The following is a 20,541-nucleotide window of genomic DNA, read 5'->3' on the forward strand; positions in this document are numbered from 1 at the left end:
GGTGCATTTGATATATAACGCAGTGCAGCATGGTAGAGTGGGTCAAGTTTGGCCAAAACAGTGGGACAGGCAAATCTATAAATGGTATCACCGTAGTCCAGCTGGGACAGGAATAAGCCAGAGACCAACCTTTTACGGGATGAAAGAAATATTTAGATCAGGGAAACAAGAAATCGGTTTTTATCTGGATTCTTGTTTATTATTTAATAGTTGCTTCTACAGTGAATAAAGTGAAAATAAATCAAATGCTCACAAATAATAATAATTACAAAGTATAAAAGCTCTGAATTCAATTACCTATTACTATTAGTGACATTATAGTGCACCTAAAGATTCCTATCAGTCTGTTTGTTAGACTTATTTTAAATAAAGATAAGTTAAAGTGTTTCTCAACTTTAAAATAATTGTGGAATAGAGATTATTTGGGAAATTCAAAATAATTTATTATCAAAAATGTAAAAAAATCTGGAAAAGAATCGGGAAAAAAATCATGTTTTATTCAAACATTTGATTGTAATAATGCAGTTTTAATTACAGTATAGAAACCCTGCAGTGCATCATTAGAGAACAACAAAACACACTTCCAGACAGAAGCAGTTCAAACATCACAGTAACAGCAGGGTATCATTCAGTGTAGCTGATACACTTTGGATTAGCCCCTTAAGACATGAAATGCTGTTGGAACTTGTTCTGCAAATTATCAAGAAGTCATCTTTGCCACACCTGTTTGATTTCTGGGTAATATGTGCTACAGAAAGTGATGTGTTGCAATATCCTGGATCTGCTTTTGAAAAGACAAGGCAACAGCGGTAATTAAAATGTAAAAGTCTCAAAAATGCTACAACTACTGTCACAAACTGGATGAATGTAAAGTATTTCGTTAAAGGAGGATGAAAGCGTAATTAAGGAGCACTATTGGAGTGACTTTGATGGTTATTGGACTCAGGGTTAATTAATTTGGATTCCCGCTGTATGAAGAAATTAAAGGACGGCGCAAGTGGAAACAATTCACAAAGGGATTAAACTGTTTAAAACACATGCTCAAAGTGAGCCGGATTTTGCCGATGTGTTTATGTGGATTCAAAAATCGTAAATAATCTACAAAATGGAGGAGACCGATCTGATCGGAGCAACTGTGACAAATAATCTGAAACCGGCATGGACAATGACTATGTTTTAAAAATGCGCTTCTCCAGACAAGCCTGGTTTGGACACTTTACGGGCAGAAGAAACATTTCTATTAAAGAAAGAATTATACATTTCTGTCTTTTTATGCATTTATTAGCTACTAACTTGAATCTTTATTAAAATTTAACAAGGCTTTTAGCGACAATCATGTATTGCGTTACAATTATATGTAAAAAAAATAAAAAATGAAATATGATATTAGGCCTCAAATCATCTGAGGCCTGGCGCACTCCCCGCGCCCCCCAGGTTGGGAACCACTGCATGCTTGTTCAATTCTCAACAATGTGGCGCCCTCTGCTGTCCTAACATTTCACTTTTTAAATATTATAAAATATATTTTAAACCTGAAAGATTGCATGGAGGCTTTTGTATGTTGTTTACGTACTCACCTTGATCACCCCCTCTGTAAAAGTGTCCTTTCGGGCCTGTTATATAAACATAGACTACATAATGTCTGTATTTGTTTTAATCATTTTTTTTTCAACCATGCAATTCTCTCTCTGATTTTCATCTAAATATCACCTGAAAATCTGTCTCAGCATGATTGTACAGGATGTAGGAGCCCATTCACCCTGTACCAACCTGCAGTGAAGCTGAAGTGAAAGGTCTATTTGGATGTTTTTAGGTTTGTCTGAGGTTCTTCTCCATAATCAGTGTTTTATTTACAATAGATGCAGAAAGCTATACATTTGACTACTGTGGCCATATTTTAGAAGCCTTAGAACGTGTACAACATTTTAAGATATTTTCACCGCTTTACCTTTCAGCCTTTCTGAGGTAAGATGAACTAGCTTTTTCTGCAGAAGTGATTTTTTCACTTGTCAAATTCCTCGTATGTGTTAACCTACCTGGTAATACACCTGTTTCTGATTCTGATTCTTTTGAAAAGCAGATCCAGGATATTGCAACACATCACTTTCTGTAGCTGATATTACCCAGAAATCAAACAGGTGTGGCAAAGATGACTTCTTGTTAATTTGCAGAACAAGTTCCAACGGCATGTTGTGTGTTATTCCATGTTTTAGGAGGCTAATCTAAAGTGTATCAGCTACACTGAATGATAACCTGCTGTTACTGTGATGTTTGAACTGCTTCTGTCTGGAAGTGTGTTTTGTTGTTCTCTGATGATGCACTGCAGGGTTTATATACTGTAATTAAAACTGTATTATTACAATCAAATGTTTGAATAAAACATGATTTCTTTCCCGATTCTTTTCCAGATCTTTTTAACATTTTTGATAATAAATTATTATTTTGAATTTCCCAAATAATCTCTATTCCGCAATTATTTTAAGGTTGAGAAACACTTTAAAGGGGACCTATCATGCAAAATGCACTTTTGTACGTCTTTTATACATGAATATGTGTCCCCGGTGTTCCAGGGAACTCACCAAGTGTCAGAAAACACAACCCTCTCTCTTTTCCTCCATACCCAAATCTCTAAAAAAGGAGCTGCAACGGATCCAGATTTGAACACTGTCCTGACGTCACAGAAGTGGCGCTACGGCTATTGGGCCAACTCTCCACCTATCAGGGGAATGTGGGGTTGGGCCACGGCCGGCCATTGCCGCTCGAAAGCGCTGGAGACGCTGTAGTACATATGCCAGGCCTGTAAGTGGCGCTGTAGTCTGCCACAAAAGCAGCGAAGAAGACTTCCCGGCCATAGTTACCATGGTTACCCTTCTGTTTATTTTCCGCTGTGGCTTTTTTTCTCCCTCCCCGAGGCAAGCGTTTGATCCCGCTGCTTTAATTCAATGCAATCCCTCCCCGTCGAGGCAAGCACTGTAATTAGCCGCGTTCGCCTAGACCGGCATTTACAAATGTTCGCGCCTTTTTACTCTCTCACAAACATTGTAAACATCCGGGCTAGAGGTCACATGACTTCCGGTACGAAAACTTGCCTCAACAACATTAAACAAAGTTCAAGCATACATGAAGCACAATCCTCCGTGTTTGAACCTCTTAAATCGCTGCATAGCCGATTTATTTGGACTGGATTATCCCAGAGGGTCTAAACCAGTGGTTCTCAACTGGTCAGGCCTCGGGACCCACTTTTTACTTGGTCAATACATCGCGACCCAACATTTTGAAGCACTCAAATCTATTCAACAAAAAATCGTGCTGTAATATATACGCTTTTCAGAATACAATATTAATAAAAGTGAAGTACAGTGCATATATCCCTTCACAGAACTAAAGTATGCTTTTAAACAAGGTTTAATGAGATGATGGAATCAAAGCTGAACTATATAAAAAGGCACACATGCTGAAAACCCAACCCCAGCAGGGGGGTCTGGGGGGATTCTCCCCCAGGAGATTTTTAGAAATACTAACATAAACTACGCATTCTGGTACACTCTGAGAAGAAAATAAATAAATCTATTACTACCCGACATATTAATAATATTTTATGCCATTGTTTGTTTTTCACTTAGTTCTGACATCTTGCTGCGAGAAGAGGAGATAGTCTGTGTGATTTACTTTAAATTGTGGGTAAGGGTAGATAGCTCCCATTGTTCTGTGACCTGTCAATCATCAAACCGGGGGTCATATTTCATTATGTGTTCATTTTTATCTGAAGTTGTACCCATGGATGTATAAAGAATAGTTCTACCTCAGTTATTATCCGTGGGGACTTCCGCCAACAATCTTGATTCTGATTGGCCAGAAGACTCGAAAAAACATCAGCAGAGATGTTTTATTGAGAAGATGATCACTACGTGACAGAAGTTTTCAAAACCATTTATGGTCTCCGGTACTTCCAGTCCAACGCCTACTGAATGCACAGCGTTAGAAAATTGGTCCTTCAAAATAAAAGTTTGCATTTTTTCCCAAAAAAAAAAAAAAAAAAATTGCAATTTTTTTTTCAACTTTTTTTTCTTCACTCATACATCCGCGACCCACTTGAAACGGGTCCGCGACCCACTTTTGGGTCGCGACCCACCAGTTGAGAACCACTGGTCTAAACATTCTTTATAACACAGTTTCAGATTTGTGAAACCTTAATTCTATTTGTGAAAATACAAAAAAGAGAGATTTCAGTGCTTTTTCGCATCCTGGCCACATTAGACCAGGTCCTGATCTAAAACCACTCTACCTAGACTCATCAAATCTGGACTGGATTATCCCAGAGAGTCAAAAGATTCTTTATAACACAGTTTCAGATTTGTGAAACCTTAATTCTATTTGTGAAAATACAAAAAAGGGAGATTTCAGTGCTTTTTTTACATGTAGACCACATTAGACCAGGTCCTGATCTAAAACCACTATACCTACACTCATCAAATCTGGACTGGATTATCCCAGAGGGTCTAAACATTCTTTATAACACAGTTTCAGATTTGTGAAACCTTAATTCTATTTGTGAAAATACAAAAAACACATTCCTAGTATGTTGTAAAACTACATGGCGACTAAACAGATCTTGTATCTTGCTTATTTTCCCTCTTAGGAAAGCGGACACGGGATTTTTTTTTTTTTTGACACCGTCCAGGCGTTGGAGGACCGGCGTGCCGTGGTGAAAGAGTCGATGCACGGGGATCAGATGGTGCTGTTCACCAAGGCCCAGGAAACGGAGGACAAGATGCTCACCAGTTCATTTTATATTATTGTTATTACTGTTATTATATAGTCTTGATACAACTGACACTTTATTTTATATTGATAATGTTAATTTACATGTACAACTTCTATTTTATTTACATTCAAAATGTGAACTTCTATTTACTGTTAAACAGATCCTGTATCTTGCTTATTTCTCCTGACACTTTATCTTTAGTGACCGTAGCATCCTATACATCACATGTAAGTGATTATTCTGATACCATCATGTTTCATCGGTTATAAACTGGCAAAGCTTTATTTGTCATTTATCATCAATGTTGCAACCTTGTGGAGGAATGGCAGGGGCACATACACAAATATGATAATTTATATAATTTTAAATATGATTTGACCTAAAACTAAATGTTTTTATGATTGTCCTCTGAGGAGGACATGGGGATTTGCAAACCTTTAATTCCCCCCCCCCATTTTACACAACACAAAATGGAGTCCACTATGGGCCGAAACTAACATGTATGTTTCCATAGTGTTTATGGCAGACGGATGCAGTGGGTCTCAGGAAGATATATAATAAATAATAACGGTGGGTTTGCTGCTGAGCCTATTTACTGTGCATACAACACACCTGGCACAGTTTGTTGTTATTATATTGCCATACTGTGTACACTATTGTAATGTTGCCTGTCTTGACTGGAAAATAAAAGAGAAACAAAATCACTGTACAAAAGATCATCTTTATTGTCAAAATGTTTACAATTTACACGCTGTTCAGATGCCTCATGAAGCTGGGTCGCCGGTAAGGCAGTCCATTCGTCCCTGTACTCATTACTTTCACAAAGGTTATGTAATATGCAACATGCTGCCACCTGGATTTTGATCTTGTCCATCTTGCAGTCGTTTCTTTTCATCAAGCACCGCCACCTGCCCTTCAGTCTGCCAAAAGCGTTCTCCAATCTCCACCACCACTCGTGCTCGGCTTGTTTTGTTATTGTACGCAAGTTGCTCAGGCTGCATTAACTCAGTTACAAAGCTGTATAACATGAGCACAAACAGCACAACTTCAGTCGACTCCATCTCCATCATGTCTGAGGTCGGAAGGTAAACAACAGACGCCTAATGTACAGCGAGTGGGTGGGCGTCGCAGTATATGCGGGAAGTTTTTCTTCTTCTTCTCTTGTTTTGCAGCGGATTGCAAACAACTTTAAGGTGCATACCGCCACCTACTGTACTCGCCGTGAAGTGGTTTGTGGCCTGCCAGTAAAGCCAAAGCAGAAGAAGAAGAAGTGACGTCAGCGGCTCATTTGCGTAATCTTCCCAGGAAAGTACTTGGTGTGAACGCGGCTATTCTCTCCGGTTAGTCCACCAGCAGATGACAAACACCCACCTCTTCGCCTCTTCCAAGGAACGAGGGGACCGTGCGGCAGAGTTTCAGTTTCAGTTTCTTTCGCCGGTCAAGATGTCCGTTAAAGTTTAAATCTTCCGGACAAAATTAGAAAAGTGCCGGCCAAAGGTCTTCTTTGTTATGTATTGAGCTTTAAAACAAATGAATAACGACTTTATATAATAAAACACGGAGATCTCTTTTTCTCCCCCTCTTCTGACAGCCCAGCAGCTGATCAGAGCATGGCTCACCTCTCCTGCCAACCCGGTATCACGGCAAGACGTGAACATGTGACGATCTACCATGCTGGGAGACGTGAATATGTCACGGTTTCGTCTCTTCAAACGTGACAGTTACACGGTATTGTTAACATGGCCCAACCATTGGAGAAATGCCCGGAAGTGCCAAGCAAATGGTCTACCGCGCCTATTGGTCGGTTTTTATTGTCAAAATGAGATGTTTTTAATTTATTTTGTAATCGTGACACTTGATTTCGCCGATTTTCTTGTTGCCCTAGCTGGTCGACACCTCTTTTAGCAGAAACAAAGGCTACATTAATGTATTAAATCGATGTTAATCCATGTGTGTGGATCATAGACTGGTGTGGATGTGGAATTAACGGACGTGACGTTGTGCGATTGCGTTGCCAGGCAACGCAATTTACAAACTCTTCAACTACAACCCTAATTATATTTAAAAACATTTTAGAAGGCCTCACGAAATACTTTAATGTAAATTAAAATGTAAATGTGAAGGGATGTGTGTAATGTGATGATTGACATTATTCACCCACGGATCTATGGGTTGGGGGTATTGTTCCGCACGGACATTTTAGTTAACCGGACTTACTGTTGATGTGAAATCCGAAAATAAATACGTTATACACCATAACGGTGCACAGCTGATATAAAAGGACTTGTCGTTTTTAAAGATATTACTGATTTTCTTTGAATATAAGAATGTAAATACTGAGTTGAGAGCATAGTCAGGGGATTTGGGTGATGGGAGACACATCTATGGATTCAGAATTTCAATAGCTTACTGTTAAATGACGGATATACCTTTCTGTCTGTGATGTTTTACAAATCAGATATTATAAGTAAAACATGTGAAATAATATAGCAATATCCTATACAATTATGTGAAAACATGAATAAAACTACACATCTTCAGATGTTATACATACACAAGTGTCCTACACTAATAATACAAAGTTATTATGGCTGTGTGTACCTTGTGTGCACCGCCTAGTGGTTAAAGCACGTTATTGAATTAGTTGTGTATATGATATGTCAATGAACCTTAGAAAATCTTGAAAGGGCAGTGGCGAGCCGTGAGCTTTATACCTAGGCCCTCTGACCCCCACCCCTTCCTTCGAAAAAAAGACATTATTACGTCACAGCGTATACTTCAGCGGAATATCAAAACAACGGCCCAGGGTGCAAAACGCATCAATGACAGCGACCCTCTACCACACAAAACAACACCTGTGATCCCAATTTGTGTTCTTTGACATTGAAAATGATATTGCATTGTGTTTGTTACTTTCATTGCAGTTGTATGTCTTAAGTGTAATTTGGCATGCTTTTATTTTGAAGGCGAGTTCACGCTGTTGACAGGAAGTTGTTGTTGCTATGGAAACAAGAACAGTTTCACAGCGGGCGGAACTCGTCATAAAGTCCGCGATAATAAAACCCACCCATTTAGAGGGAAGATATGATTGGTCAATTGTACTGTCATTTGACATTACTCTCTCGTTCAGTTACTATAGCGGGCCCTCTGTGAATCGCAGAGAGGCCCGCTATAGTAACTGACATTCAAACAGAGACTGAACAGGCAGATTCGAAGGATTTATTTCTTTGGAAATGTTATTTTATTAAATCAAGTTTTTTTTCGGTAAAACTAATGAAAAATATAACAAAAATAATATTAAAAAAATATATATTTAAAAAAAATATATATATTTTTAATGTTTTTAAATATTATTTTTTGGAATATCTTAGGCCCTCACAGAGGGCCTAGAGGGCCCTAACGGCTCGCCACTGTGAAAGGGATATGCAAAATAGCCATTATATACAGTCTTTAATTAACTATTAGTAGAGAATAACGAGTAATGAATGTACTTTATAGGGATCTGCAGATAAATGTTTAGTCTTCTCAAGCAGCAACTATCAAATATCTCTTCTGATTGTTGGCACTTGACAATCACCTTTCCCTGAATTTTACTCAGGTGTAACTAAAGCCTGATTTAACGGTTGTTTATATTTCACATCATTAATCAGAATCTGCAAAGTAACTAAAATAAATGTAGTGGAGTAAAAATACCAGGTTAACCTCTGAATTGTAGTGGAGTAGAATTGCTGTTTTGTTTAGTAATGGCTATTGAATATGGAATAAAGGTTTTGACAAGACCTGGTGTAACAATAATAAAAAAGGACATTAAAAGAGCTACAGATGTCAATGATCTAAACAAAACAGCACACCTGAAATGTATTAAATACTTTATTAAGGGCAGTGAATTAGTTTTTTCTGTATGTTTTTCAAATCAGTGTTATACAGTAAGTGTCATAGACAGTGTTACATTGCTATTATTATCCTTAAAATATATATAAAACAAAACCACTTATGATCTTTTTTTTTGGGTGGTTTACTAATGACAGTTAATTCTGTTTCTGCTATTGATGGTTTCATTTTTGTGAAAAATAATAAAATAATCAAATTCAATAACGTGCTTTAACCACTAGATGTGCCTTTCTATCAGCTGTGCACCGTTATGGTGTAAATACAGCCTATCTACCAATTGGATCAAATATAAAAGTCAGCCGAATTAGTATTGATACTGCAAGGAGACGTATTGTGTGAAAAGAAATGTAAGATGTTGTTTAATTGCTGATATATTTATGATCCACGTCACGTTTTCAGTTTTGGCGGCAGTGCTTCCTGTTTGTCCAGAAGTCTTCTCATCAGGGCTCTATAAATACAGAACTACGGCAGATATGTCATATTTAATGCAGCCGAACCGTGTATTACAATGCCGTTATGTAATAACCTCCAAAGAGAAAAGCAAGCAAACTCGGAATAAAGTATTATTTGTATTTTTTTCTTCGGATTTCACATCAACAGTAAGTCCGGTTAACTAAAATGTCCGTGCGGAACAATACCCCCAACCCATAGATCCGTGGGTGAATAATGTCAATCATCACATTACACACATCCCTTCACATTTACATTTTAATTTACATTAAAGTATTTCGTGAGGCCTTCTTAAATGTTTTTAAATATAATTAGGGTTGTAGTTGAAGAGTTTGTAAATTGCGTTGCCTGGCAACGCAATCACACAACGTCACGTCCGTTAATTCCACATCCACACCAGTCTATGATCCACACACATGGATTAACATCGATTTAATACATTAATGTAGCCTTTGTTTCTGCTAAAAGAGGTGTCGACCAGCTAGGGCCACAAGAAACTCGGCGAAATCAAGTGTGACGATTAAAAAATAAATGAAAAACATCTCATTTTGACAATAAAAACCGACCAATAGGCGCGGTAGACTATAGAGTGGCGAAGTCACGCCCACCTACTTCCGGGTAATGGGACCTTATTTCGGAAAAATTATGCATTGAAGTCAATGGGGAGAGAAAACGTATCTTTCGATCCCGTTTGAATTGTGCCATGAATTACACATATGATGTTTGTCAATCTTAAAAAATAATTTCCATGTCAAAAAAGTCACAGTTTGTCCTAAAACTGTTGAAATATAAGACTATGAAAAATACGTAACTAGAAAGACTACAAATCCCAGAGTCGCGTAAGTGATGTCACAATTGTTTTCCTCCACCATTCAGATACCTAAGATCAGCACAATATAGATATAATCTATCTATATGGCGCTGGCTAAGATAAGATAACTTTAACAAGATGCCTGTGTGCTTAGTACCAGGTTGTTATTATATCAGCAATGGGTCTTGCTCGTTCTTTTGCTTCCCGTCTGATGAAAGGACCAGGAGTGGCTTGATCAAGTTAGCTACCTAGCTAGTAGCTAGCACGTTAGTTAGCATTACAGCCTTGTCATTTTTATTAGCCTTAACATGAAGTAACATTAAGTAACCCAAAATGTTAAACAGTAAGAGTAGTAGTCATATTTCGTGAACCCTTTGAATAGTACTGTCACCGGTGTGATCATTCTATAATACACCATTTAAGCCCGGGGGAGAAATGCTAACGCTAACGTTAGCATCGGCGATCTTCTCTACTTCATGCTATCTGCACAAATGGTTGACATTAAACATTAAAACGACCAGGCAGTTCAGAGAGAATCAAAGGAAGGCAGGCAGGCAGCTTTGCATGACATTCTTCAGGACGTGTTTCATTGTGGTGATAGTGAGGGAAGTCAATCGTTTTGTTGACAAGACAGTAGTGACGGCCATCTTGGTGACGTGTGTTGTTGACCAGAGATGTAGTTCATTGAGCGTTTCACACAAACAAATGTGTTACTTCACAGTTTTACGACACATTTTTTTTTTTTTTACTTGCAAAATTATCTTTTAAATTGACAAACATCATATGTGTAATTCGTGGCACAATTCAAACGGAATCGAAAGATAATCTTTCTCTCTCCATTGACTTCAATACATAATTTTTCCGAAATAAGGTCCCATGGAGGTCCACCGGAAGGGGAGGGACTTCGCCACTCTATTTGCTTGGCACTTCCGGGTATTTCTCCACTGGTTGGGCCATGTTAACAATACCGTGTAACTGTCACGTTTGAAGGGACGAAACCATGACATATTCACGTCTCCCAGCATGGTAGATCGTCACATGTTCACGTCTTGCCGTGATACCGGGTTGCTCCTGCAGGGGGGCGTGGTCAGCAGAATCAGACCCGTAGACAGCAAACAGCACATAGAACGAAATGAGGCATCTGATTTATTTTCACTTTATTCACTGTAGAAGCAACTATTAAATAATAAACAAGAATCCAGATAAAAACCAGTTCCTTGTTTCCTGATCTAAAATATTTCTTTCATCCCGTAAAAGGTTGATCTCTGGCTTATTCCTGTCCCAGCTGGACTACGGTGATACCATTTATAGATTTGCCTGTCGCACTGTTTTGGCCAAACTTGACCCACTCTACCATGCTGCACTGCGTTATATATCAAATGCATAGGACTCATCATTGCAAACTGTATAGCCTAACTGGATGGTCCTCACTTACTATGCGTAGGTTGCAGCACTGTTTTTTATTAATGTATAAAGCCATTTTAGGTAAGCTTCCACTGTATATTTGGGCCAGATTTGCTCCAGTTTGTGACTCTTACAACCTCAGATCCAGTGCCTGGATACGGTTCCAGGTTCCTGTGTCAGTACCATATGTGTTCGCCCTACCATATGTGTTCGGGGTCCGTTGCTTACCAATGACGTCACGCATTGTGATTGGCTGTACGGTAATCGCACGCTGATTGGTGTAACTAGGGGCGCTGACTAGGGTATACAGACGACGCTGAAGTTGGCTTCCGATTCAGAGCTTCCGATTCGGCAGTTAAGGGGAAAGTTAAGGGAAATTTAATTTACAGCACTGAGCGAACAATCCTCCGTGTTTGAACCTCTTAAATTGCTGCATAGCCGATTTATTGTGACTGGATTATCCCAGAGAGTCTAAAGATTCTTTATAACACAGTTTGAGATTTGTGAAACCTTAATTCTATTTGTGAAAATACAAAAAAGGAAGATTTTTATGCTTTTTCTACATCTAGACCACATAAGACCAGGGGGGTATACTAAGAATCTAGTTCAACATATCCTGGATATGTTTTGAGTTATCCGGTTGACTAAATCCAAAAAAAAAACGCTCTCGCTAAACGGTCCTACGACGCTGGCTATCAGCTCGATCGCTCAAGCCAGCCGTGTCCTATCTAGTTAGGTGCGCGTTCACATAAAAGGGGTTGTATTTGGAGCATTCGACCAATCACAAACTTGGAGAAGCCGTGTACTGACAGCGCAGCGCGTCATATATTTCCTGAATGAAAAGTCAACTAATATTAGACAAATATGAAGACGTTAAACTTTAAACATCCATGACTTAAACACTTTATCCAGGATAAAAGCCACATAGTTGCAGCTGCAAGGTGAATAGGCTACAGCTGGTAAAAGAAAAAGTGTTTGAATGCGTACATTAACAGGTTTATGATATGCCCCGTCTAAGACACGAGTGGATCTGACTTTAATTACATTTGACTCGAGTGTTTCGTCAACTTAATGTGTTGCTTAAAATAATACTTCTGCATACAGTATGTGACACTGTGAGTGTTGCACACAACCCGGTATCACGGCAAGACTCCCCTCTCTCCGGCAGAAACAGGAAATGCCGTAACTGTATGTAACAACGGTTTCAAATCAGCATCTCTTAGACAATATTTTTTAAATTAATAACTCAAATAAAACTCTAAACATCTTTCATTGTGTTACTTATTTGTAAAGCTCTTTTAGTTTTAAACCTGATGTTTATAAGATTCTTAGTTTTTGCAACAGTCTGTAAATATACACAACTTTATAATAAAATGCACACATTTACCTTTTTCTAGACTAAACACAGGTATGATCCTAAGTTAAAAAAATATGAGGTTATCATGAGGTTGTTAACATCGCAATTTATCAGTGGATGTTTGCTGGAACTACTTGTAAACAGCGTGTTTCCTGACGGACACACACAACGTGACTCCGGTCAGGTAGAGACCAGGGTTGCATTCGAATAGTCCATTTAGCTTAGGAACCTTCCTAACGGAGTGAAATGACCCGGAAGTCCCTCAGTGGCAGCCATGATAAGTGCCGTTTGAATTCTCTAAATTAAAAGGAAAGGAGGTTTCAAACTTCCTTTATAACCTCCTTTAGCCTAGGAACCACTGGACCTCCCTAACCGAAAGGAGAGGAGAAAATGCTGCCCCACAATGCCTTGCGGCCGCAGCATTTGCCGTCACACAACAGTCGGCCGTTCACGGAAACAACCGATTATGAACGAGAAATGATATCATGAAAGTTACGGTGCTTATTAAGCATTTTAAAACGTATGTGGTAAGTTGCCAAAGTGCTTTGTTTTGAACGTTCATCAGTATTATAATCAAAAAGAGAAATATGAACGTTAGTTTTTACTGAAATGATCAAATAAAGTCAACATTTCACAGTCTTTACTGAGCTGTGTGGGGTTTGTTCAACTTTTAAAAGATGTTTGAATGGTGATATACACAGTGATAGATGTTAAGGACTAACGTTTATAATAAATACATTTGTATTGATTTTAAGATCTTTTCATACAATCATATGTATTGGGATCATTTGTATTAATGTGGACCGGAGGGAGAGGGTGACGAGCATAAGTTTCACTTTCCTTTTTTATTTCAATTCCAACTTTGGTCATGAAGAATATGTTTCTCTGTTGTCCACGTTAATAAAGCATAAAACAACAGCATCAGAGCACGGTGCAGAGTCTCTAGATGAGTTTACAGTAGTCCCTCGTTCTTATTAAACATCCATGTTGTAGTCCGCTGTATAGAAAACTGTAGTTTCCATAGTTTCCCCACAGCAGCAGGCGCACATTTATGACCTCCGCTGGCGCATCATAAACACGTCGGATAGTGAAAGTGCAGTCGGATTCTCTAAAGTGCCGCAGTCTCTTCTCCTAAATCCTTTTGAATTCTCCTATCCACTATCCCTTAACCCCATGACGTTTCACTCCGAGGTCAAGGAATAGACGATAGGGTTAGAACTTAGGAGCTGTTTTTTTGGAGTATTCGAACGCAACCCAGTCTCAAGTCAGCACCGATGCAGACTCGCTGTTTGAGGGCTTGATAGCCCACTCCCCCTCCACCCCGTTCCACACTCGTTGGTTTGGAACAGCACTTAATGTGGCGGACCCTCCGCGCGAACGCGCAAACGGAGGGGTAGTGTGTAGGGGTAGGGTGTAGGGGGCGGTTTGGGATTGGGCCAGAGAGTTATGACAACGGAAGTCCAAAATGCTTGATCGTCACGTGGTTTAGGGAGAATCAATAGTTCCCCGGAAGTTCGTGGCGGGACATATGAATGCATGATTACCGGAGATAGAACTACGATTTTTGGTAATAAGTAGTGAATAAAGGTTTTGATTTGCAATATTTATACAACATACCGATATGTGTATGTATTTACATCAATATGTTTTAAAAATAAAATAGAATCTGCTCATATTTATGGGTAATATTAGGAATAGTGTGAACAGCTAGTTTACTTGTTAACATACATGTTAGGCTGTTGCCTTGGTTAAAGAGCCTGTTGCAGGTATGGTAGTCAGGAGCATCACTTCCTAATGTTTATTGATATATTTCGAGGGAGGGGATGGCAAGGAATGCTTCAAAATTTAGATTAGATTCATTTCTACCATTTTTCTAAATTCATGGTGGTTTCAGTAATCCCATGGTACTTGAGGACATAAGTAATCTAAATGACTAATGTAATCTTTATGACTTTCAGAAAGGACAGGAGACCAACAGGTGACTATCAATGGACTAGCAGCAGCATGATGATGACGTTAAATGTGTTGTTTTAGGAACATCCATTGTAAATACATGGAATTCAATAAACATTGAATAGCATGTCATGCAGTTTGTCTGTGCCTTTTCCTCCGTGTTGTCCTGGCATATCGTCTCCACCATGGTTTGCTGTGCTGCCTGGGGATGCTCCAATCGCTCAGAGAAAGGAGTAAGAATGAGAATGTACGGCTTCCCCACTGACACAGAGAGGAGGAAAAAATGGCTAGCTCAAGTCAGCAGGAGCAATTTAACAATCAAAACAGACAGCCGCAACAAAATATGTGAGGTAATCATATTCAAACACTGCATTTGCACTTTTTCACAAAACGAAGACCACACCATTGGGAAGCTTAATGTTTGGTTTAATACAAATAACAGGGAAAGGCTTGAAAAACTCTGAGAGTTGAGACTCAGGGTGCAGGGTGAGGGTCTCAGTGCAGGTATTCAGGCTCTATTGAATCCCCCTCTGGTTCGTGTGCTGAAAGAGGGAGAAACAGACAGGAGAAAGGGTTATACACACCCATATAGCACACCTATTGGATGGGAAATTGCCTTGGGGAGATAAGGTGTGGTCTTTGTTTCCAACTGAAGTTATGGAACTTTATTATTTGTGAGTTTAACAAAGTATGACAAATGGCATCAGTAATGGATGTGATATGAATTTGTATAAAGTTGTCTCACATTCTTGGTCGTATTTTACGTACAGTATGTAATGAGTGTATACATGTCCAGTAAGTATGAAGTGTTTCCCAATACTGTGCATTCAACTACTGTGGGATATGTATGTGGGCAGACAAAACTGAGTTGTTGTGTGTGTGTGTGTGTGTGTGTGTGTGTGTGTGTGTGTGTGTGTGTGTGTGTGTGTGTGTGTGTGTGTGTGTGTGTGTGTGACTCTGTCACTCTGCAGGCACATTTTGATGCAGACCAGTTTGTCAAGACCAAAAAGGGCAAGACTAGGCTGAGAGCAGATGCTATTCCCACCATCTTTGTGCATCGCCCTGTGGTCAAAAAGAGGAGGGCCCCTGCACCACGATGCACCCCGGGACCTGTAAATACAGAGCCCATAGCTGATGATCACAGCTATAGTGTGAAAGGTGACACAGGTATAATAAGTCTGAACTCTTAATAATAAAAGTAATATTTCTTATTTTTAAGTGGTATAATATTTTGAATGTTCGAAAATGAACAGTGCCATGTCTTCTACTTACATTAGTCTCAAAGATTGAGGGAAGAAGGGATGAGGAGACTGAGAGAAGGGAAAGTGAGGGTGAAGAAAGAGAGGACATGGCTAGTGAGGAGAGACAGGGAGAGCGGACACCACCCAGTCAGCCAGCAGCCAGTCAGCATACCAGGGAACCAGCAGCCAGTCAGCATACCAGGGAACCAGCAGCCAGTCAGCATACCAGGGAACCAGCAGCCAGTCAGCATACCAGGGAACCAGCAGCCAGTCAAACAGATCTATTAAAAAAATTAAAGAGACAAGAAGGAATCACCAAAAAGGAAAATACAGCTCTCAAGAAAACAATGAAAATTAGGGACAACACATTTAAGAAAACTTTTTCAAAAGACCAACTTAAGGCATTGGGCAGACTTACCACAAAGGGGATGAAATGGAGCAATGAGACTATTAAGAAGGCTTTAAAAATTTGCTTTGCTGCCGGACCAACCGGTTACAAAACTCTCCAGGAATTGCAGATTCCCCTGCCAGGATTAAGAACACTGCAAAGAAGAATGCAATGTGTTAAGTTTGAGCCTGGTGTGTTGACAGAGGTCTTTGATTTCCTAAAATTGAAGGCAGATAGATTGACTGACCTTGAAAGGGAGTGTGTGTTGACCTTGGATGAAATGGCAATCACACCAAGTGTGGAGTTGGACATGGCAACAGGCAAACTGTACGGTGATGTGACTTTACCAGGTCACACAGGAGTGGCAACACATGCTTGTGTGTTTATGTTGGCTGGAAACACAACACGATGGAAGCAAGTAGTGGCATATCATTACACTGGCAATTCTACCAATGGAGCAGAGTACAGGCCAATCATTATTGAGGTAATACAGAGGGCAGCATCCATAGGGCTACATGTGCTTGATGTCACCACAGACATGGGTAGCCCTAACCGAGCCATGTGGAAATCCTTTGGGGTCGACGAAAATAAAACATCGGTGCCACATCCAGCAACACCAGACAGGCAGCTTTATTTCATGCCCGATGTCCCACATCTGGTAAAAAATCTAAAAAGTGCCTGGTCTTCATAATTCCTGAGGATGTTGTAAACAGAGAGAACCTCCCCTCTAACGAGGTTTCAGTGGTCCCCATTAAGGACTTATTGACCTTTCAAGAAGGGATGGCATTAAAAATAGCTCCCCATCTTTCAGCGGCAGCCATCGAGCCAAGTCACTTTGATAAGATGAAGGTTGGTCTTGCTCTAAATGTATTCAGTAAGGCTACAAGTGCTGGGCTGAAATACATGGTGCAGCAAGAAAACCGCCCTCTGTCCTACCTGACGACAGCGTGGTTCCTGGAGCAGGTTGATCGTTGGTTTGATCTCATGTCATCTCGCCATCCAATTACAGCCCTGAGCAGGCTCAAGATGGAGGAGTACCAAAAGGCCATCACCTTCCTCCAGAACATCGTCCATCTGTTTCGTGGGATGAAGATTGGTCAAAAGGGAGGTTGGAAGCCTGTTCAAACAGGGGTGATAATGGCAACAACATCAATTTTGGCCATACAGGAGGCTATGCTAACACGAGGACACAGGTTTGTGTTAACGTCAAGGTTCACACAAGACTGCCTTGAAAATACCTTCAGCTGTGTGAGGTCTAAGAATCCTGTCCCAACTCCAGTGGAATTCCATCATGCACTGAGAATCATATCTGTGGGGCAGTTCCTCACCACCATCAGCTCTGGGAGCTATCAGGAAGAGCACAGTAGCTTTTTGGCAGACTTCCTGGACACAGTGGAGCAAAATATCACTCCATCAGTCAGAGTGGAACCGCTGATGGCGGTGAACAGAGCAGCACCTCACCTCACAAAAACTGAGAAATGTATTCTCTTCCATCTTGCAGGCTATATCGTCCACAAAGTCATGAAGTTTGCCAGCATCTGTGAAAAATGCAAAATTGCAACAGAGCACAATGATGAGAGTCCTTCTGGTGAAAACAGCATTTTAGTGAATTTAAAAGACTTCAAGGCAGGTGCTCTTTGTCGTCCCTCCCAAGAAGCCTTTGATTTCATTCACCAATTTGAGGAACTATTTAGGACCAAGACTGGTTCGTCCCTCATGCAGCTCCCCAACGCAGTGGGTGTCTTGGAGAAAGAAGCTCAGGCACTCTCCAGCAGGCTTCCGTCATGCTGTGGAGTACAAGACAAAATCATTAGAAGATTCATACGGCTGAGGCTGAGAATCGAGGCAAAACAAATCCGAAATGACAGGGAAAAAAAACCCTTAAAAGATGGCCATCTTGGAAGCAAGAGCCAATGCAAAAAGGTGAAGAGGAACAACAGCTGCCAAGATTCAACATCCAGCAACCCCCAAAAAAATCCACAGCTGCTATCAAACCCATTAGTCGTTGCAATGGAAATATTTGGACTAACCATTGCCCCTCCACCTGCCAGCACCACTGCTCCTCCACCTGCCAGCACCACTGCTCCTCCACCTGCCAGCACCCAGCCAACATCCCTGCTCCTCCACCTGTAACATCACTGCCCCTCCACCTGCCATACAGTAGGTTACTAATATACACTAACAAGATTACTTATATAATACAGTCAGTGGCGGCCGGTGGTCTTTTTTTTTGGTGGGGCTCTTGACGTACCGTAAGTGACCTACCCGGGGGGTCCGAGAAATGACCCCTTAAATGATGACTTCTGGTGATGTTAGAGGGGGGGGGAAAGGAGAAATCGAGGCTTAAAAATATGAGAAGACTGATCAATACCTCCATAATCTTCAGTGTGGAAAATATTATTTATCAACCTGAACATCTACTACTTTACCAGGAATTTGTGTTCTCAGAACTGGTCTGTTTTTTTCTTTCTTAAAACACCTTCACCAAGTAGCTTGCAGTGAACTGCATGTGAGATATAAAATTAATAGCATCTTTTCAGTAGCATTAATTATAAATATTTAAGTGGTTCAATACAAGTCACTACAGCATTTCAAACTGAACTGTGAATAAATGCAATTTAAAAAAAATAACCACAGCACAAAATGTCATAAATTGTGTTTTTTCTTTGTTTCTCTGAGGATTATTTACAAACAGGCTTATTTACATATAGCAATAACTCAGAAATGAAAAAGCTACATCGTCTAACACGAACAACCAGTTAGCATAATGATAATATATGTGTTATGTACAATGTAACTGGCAAGGCTAGAGCAAGAAAGAACATAAAGTTTGCAAAAGGTTTAAATAACTTCAAGTATCTGTCTTCAGATTACGTGGAGGTTTTAGTCCGATGGGAAGCAGATTTTAAGCGACACCGAAGATAAACCAAAAATGTGGTGGAGCTGCAAACCGTGTAGTGTTGCTGGGACAGAACAGGAGCTATAACCGTTGGAAAATACATCACAGACAATGCAACAAACGTGGAGACAGAACAATCACTTCTGTGATAAATGCCCACTTATTAATAAACTTCTAACAACCATGGGAAACCTCCTCTCTACATATAAAGTGATATCCAAGCATGGGAAACAAAAGACAGCATTTACCTGTTTGCATCCAGCTAGCCAAGCCTTTCTTGTGTACCAGCTACTTGTGAAGCCTCGTGTATAAATGTTGTCTTTTTCACGAGATTGCTGCGATATATTCAAATCGGGTTGGTCCGGTGCAAGGTCTTTAAGCAACAATTTATCTGCCAAACTTCTCCTTTCGAAAGGATTGGAGATTAGCTCTTGAACAGAATTAGGCGCGGACCGAGGTCCGGAGACTCCACCTGCACACGAAGCCATCCTCATCAACTACTGCGTCAACCGGATACGAGTCACTGTCCAAACTACTCACAGACTGCACTGGGCGCTGACATTGGCGCCCGGTGACCGTCATCTTTGACGACGCTGATTGGCTGAAATTATATTTTCGCGGCATAGTTTACACGTTACAGATAGCAACAGTCAGCTGCTGGTGGCTGCTGCTGCACTGGTTGAAGGCTCCTCTCTTAGCGCCCAGACGAGAGAAGGTGCATGGGCAAGGCCAGGCAGGAAACATGTGATTTATCAGTAACTTTAGACATCGTAACACAATTTTAAACGAGATTTTATTGTAGATTATACATTTTACTGATACCAATTATATAATATTTACCTTGTTCATTAAAAATAAAAATAAAAACATATATATTTTTTTAAACATATTTTTTTTTTTTTATTTTAATTTTAATTATTATTTATTTTTATTTTTTTCAATATGGGAAGAGGTGGGGCGGCGCCCCTAGCGCCCCTATGGACCGGCCGCCACTGAATACAGTGATAGAATACATGTTTAGTATGCTTACTTATATACAACAGTAGTATTAAACTTACCTTGTGTTTTCACTCTCACTTTGCCATCATTTCAAAATCAGCTGAGCTGCAACATAATACAGACAGGTAATAATCAACAGAATACACTAAAAACACTCACCCATAAATTACGTTTTTGTTTACTGTTTGGAAGTCTCAAATATGCACTCTAAATTAATATCAAATAGCTCTCTTCCTTATTATTGTGTAACGTTAACTTTATTATACTAGCTTGTAGGCCTACTCCAAAATGGAGATCGTAATTTCTCCACCTCCACTCATTACAATCACACGTGCCCCAATGTTATATTTAACTAATATTATATTCCTCCACCCCACAAAAAT

General features: G+C 39.9%; 1 protein-coding gene across 1 annotated transcript in view; it reads right to left on the bottom strand.

Annotated features, from left to right (window-relative positions):
• The window catches only part of LOC117475663 (nuclear factor 7, brain-like), an 863,632-nt gene that overhangs the window by 245,341 nt on the left and 597,750 nt on the right, over positions 1–20,541 (bottom strand). The window lies entirely within an intron of this gene.

The sequence above is a fragment of the Trematomus bernacchii genome, unplaced genomic scaffold (genome assembly GCF_902827165.1).
Source record: "Trematomus bernacchii unplaced genomic scaffold, fTreBer1.1, whole genome shotgun sequence".
Taxonomy (NCBI): Eukaryota; Metazoa; Chordata; class Actinopteri; order Perciformes; family Nototheniidae; genus Trematomus; species Trematomus bernacchii.